At 33.9% G+C, this 4,585-nt stretch overlaps 1 pseudogene; it reads left to right on the forward strand.

Annotated features, from left to right (window-relative positions):
* The first annotated feature begins 557 nt into the window (after positions 1-557).
* Positions 558-2,093, forward strand: LOC141679017 (CENP-B homolog protein 2-like; annotated as a pseudogene).
* Positions 2,094-4,585: the final 2,492 nt, after the last annotated feature.

Here is a 4,585-nt window from a genome sequence, read left to right on the forward strand (position 1 = left end):
AATAGAAAAGTTTTTTTTAATGTATTTCACATCTGAATCAATATCTTTCACTTTTCATCACAAGATTAATTAACCATCAAGTTCTTATGTACTACTACAGTAAAACCTCTATAAATTAATATAGTTGGGACCGGAGAATTCTATTAATTTAGAGAGGTATTAATTAATCGATAAATTAATAATTATTAATTTATAGAGAATTTTCGGTAGCAAACAAAATTAACTTTTGATTAAATTTTTATTCACATAAATTTAAATAAAATGAATTGTACAATTTATATTTTATACTTAATTCAATTAATTCAATGTATATGAATTTAGAAAGTCAATGTAATGTACAATATATTAGATTCAAAGTCCATGTAGTGTATAAGTTAAATTCATTGTATTTTACATAGAAAATATTCAATGTACAGTATATTAGGAAAATTCAAAGTACATGAATTAATTTAATTCATTGTATTTTACATAGAAAGTATTCAATGTATGTGTAGTCATAAAATATATTATATATACTGTATATACTAGATTGGGGGAAAAATTATACAAACAAAACAATGGCTTCTCATCTAAAAGGTGTCACAAAATCAACAATGACGGATGAAGCAAGAAAAGCATTATGTGAATATAAAAGAGAAAATTCATCATGCACTCAAAAAGATCTCCAGTTGTGGCTCGAGAATAAGTTTCATCTAAAAGTTAGTCAAGGTACAATATCAAATACACTGAAAAGGTCAGCAGACTATCTTGCAGCTAATTACTTGGAGAAAAGAAAAGATATTAAGCGACATAAACCAGCAAAATATCCAGATATGGAGAAGGTTCTCTATGAATGGTTTCTCCAGTACCAAGATCGTGTTAATATGACAGGAGAGCTAATTTTAGAGAAGGCAAAAGAGACCATGAAAATTTTATACCCTCAACAAGATCAGGAGCACACTTTTTCTCAAGGTTGGCTTGAGAAATTCAAGTTAAGACATGGTATTAAGTCATTTCGTCGCTTTGGAGAAAGTGGTTCTGTTGATGTACAGGACATGGAGAAGAAACTGGAGTCCATAAGGGAAAAAATAAACCAGTTCCCTATGAAAGATGTTTTTAACATGGACGAAACTGGTTTGTTTTACAGGTTACAAGCTGATCACTCTCTTGCTACGAAACAACTTGAAGGAAGAAAACAAGACAAAGAAAGGCTCACGGTTGTTATATGTTGCAATGAAGATGGCTCTGAAAAAATTCCTTTATGGATTATTGGAAAGTATGCAAAGCCACGGTGCTTCAAGAATGTTAACATGGGCAGCTTGAATTGTCATTATCGTGCAAACAAAAGAGCTTGGATGACTAGTGTACTTTTTGATGAATACATTCGTTGGTTTGATAGCCAAATGCAAGGCAGAAGAATTTTGTTTGTGGTAGATAACTGTCCAGCACATCCAAAAAATATTGAAGGACTACAAAATGTTGAGTTGTACTTCTTGCCACCTAACATGACATCAAAAATCCAACCTTGTGATGCAAGAATTATAAGAGCTTTCAAGATGCACTATCGCAGGAGATTTTATCGTGGGTTATTAGAAGGTTATGAGTTGGGACAATCTGATCCAGGAAAGATTAATGTTTTGGATGCTATCAATTATGCAGTCGCGACGTGGACGACAAATATAAAATAAGAGTCAATAGCAAGGTGCTTTCAACATTGCAAAATTCGTTCCATAGATGAAGTTTCGAGCAATTTAAATGAACATACAACTCCGGAAGAATACATTCATGAACTTGAGGTGATGATTAAGGATCTAGGTTATCGTAATAAAATGGATGTTAATAACTTCTTAGATTATCCGGGTGAAAATGAATCATGTTCCGAGGTCCAGAGTATAGAAGAGATTGCAAACACCATCCTTGAAAATAGTGTTGAAGATGATCTTGAAGATGATACAACACCGTTGGAGCCGGTTACACGTAAAGAAGCACTCAAGGCATCAAAAATGCTTAATAACTTTTTGATGCAACATGAAAGCACCACACCCGAGCTTTTGGATGCAATAAGGAAGATTAGGGATGAGTTTCATGTTGATTTAAATTATATGAAAAAGTAAACTACAATTGAATCATATTTTACAAAGATGTAATGTAGCTATATTTTTATGAATATAAGGGAATTATTAATTTATAGTTTTATTGGGACCATATTTTTATACAGGGTTTTCAAAAAAATTATTATCTTATTATCTTATCGAAATTGATCATTTTTTGAACTGGCCCAAGTCGGGACCGGACAAAATTATTAATTTCGAGAGATTATTAATTAATCGAGTATTAATTTACAGAGGTTTTACTGTATTATTAAATTCAAAAATTGTATTTCATTATTTTGTGGATAAAGCTTTTTCTCAATTGATCTAACCATGAGCTGAAGTTCGTGATATCCATATTAAAGAATTTAGCACATGGTAAATTATCGGAACAAAGTAGTTATACGGGTTAGTTTGCACGGTTGATTGTTATTTTTTTAATAATTTATATGATGTTTATAGACAGGTTTTGGAATGGAATGTTTTAATATTATAAATAATACTATAAAATCGTTGATTATTTTAACATAACACGAAAAATAAGTTTTATTATAACAAATCAAACTGTAATCATCTACATAATTGTTACACAAAGTTCTCAGACAGTATAAGTCAGAATCACCCACCATTATACTTTATACAGTAGTAGATATTTTTGGGATTGAAAAAAATAATTATTTCAAAAAACTTATCACATTAGAGGGGTTATTATTAGTTTGGAGGTTATTAATTTATAAGAATTCCATTAAAATAATATATATAAGTTACAATCACAAATCTGCCCCAATGTGTAAGAATACTAACATGGGATAAGATTAAGCCCTAAAGATATTATTAATTTTGTATTAATTAGACCTAATTTGGTCTAAAAACCTAAAAATCTAGACATGACCCAGTCACGAACATGACAGTTCATGGTCCAAGGCCCAATCATGAAGACGACCGTGGCAGTTTCACGAACACAACAGGGATCCAAGATATCTTATCCAAAATTGAAACTAACTTATGCAAGGAAGTATCTAGAATCCATCACCTCAAAGAGTCTGAATTTCCATCTAAGTTGGAGACTTGTCCACCAGGTCTTCCCACCCTAATCCAAAGCCTTATATACAAACATCTATATAAAGAGTTCTAACCCTCATTCTAGAACTATGTACTGGCTTAATTCTCTAAACACATTTAAGATATGTGGGCATCAATCATGGGGAATACACGGAGAAGAAACAATGATGAAACTGAAGAACCAATAACCTCAACCCACACCACGATAATCACCGTCGAGATTCCAGAGCAATCGACCCATGCCACTCAAGGCGGAGGAACACTCGTGGTAACAATTGAGCCCGTGGCTCAAACTCAAGGGACGAATCCCCCAATCCAGGATCCAATTTTTCAAGAGACGAATCACCCAATTTCAGATGGTGCATACACCGTTGAACATTCAGGCACCTGGATTTCAGAATTCCACCACCATCCTCCCTTCACGAATTAATACCAACCCCTCTCATTGGATGCCATACATCCTATAAGTTAGAGGACGCGTTCTTTCATGCCAAGGAGGAGGACACCAGTCCCAATACATCAATGGCATGGCTCTTATCCCTGAAGGATGTGATTTTTCTGGACCATACACATATGATGAGTTTGAATCGTCGATTATAGAAGACGTCACCCCAAAAAGGAGACGACTCACAAGTAAACTGAACTGAGAGGGCGCCTTCAACCTCAAAGGTCTCATGGGGTGATTCCACAAAGCATACAAGAAAAGATGAGGGCTCATGGAACCGAGATCCAAAGCTGAAACATTGTATGGAGAGGCAGCAACACAGGAACAGACTCAGTACTAGAGGATCAAAGGACACTCCGCAAGATCATAGATCTTGAATATTCATCAAGAAGAAGGAGGGTTGAAACCCCAAAGGTTGATTCTAATGATTAATGCCTCTTGGAGATCCTAATGATCCAACACGACCATTCACAGTGGAGATCATTAATTCTCATATCACGAGAGAAAGTTTAAGACACCCATTATCAAGACGTATACAATACTAGAAATCTGTTAATTGACATTATACTTTAGACATTGGTTAGAAAAACTACCAATGCTAAACGACATTTTTATCTCACCGAAATAAAAAGTGATGCCTTTTTAATATTGGTACATCAGTCAAGTGGCAATGTGATGTTTAATCCTTTGTTCAAAAAATGGAACCTGTTATTTCCCCTTTCCTCCTCACCCTTAACCAAAATTTCCATGTTTAGTTCTCCCTTAGCATAATTTCCCTGCCGCCTAGAACAAACTCTTAGATGGTCTCCCTCACTTCAAAAATACAAATTTATAAATAATGAAAAATAAATAGATATTGTTAAAATAACATAAAACTAAAACACATATTGTTTGAGACCAAAAACTCTCGACTCTCCCCTCTGTCTTCGCCGCTCCTCAAATGTATACCTAGAGCCCAATTTTGTTCAATTGCACATTCAATCTCCGACTACACCTTTAATTTGTTCAT

The sequence above is a fragment of the Apium graveolens genome, chromosome 8, assembly GCF_009905375.1.
Source record: "Apium graveolens cultivar Ventura chromosome 8, ASM990537v1, whole genome shotgun sequence".
Taxonomy (NCBI): Eukaryota; Viridiplantae; Streptophyta; class Magnoliopsida; order Apiales; family Apiaceae; genus Apium; species Apium graveolens.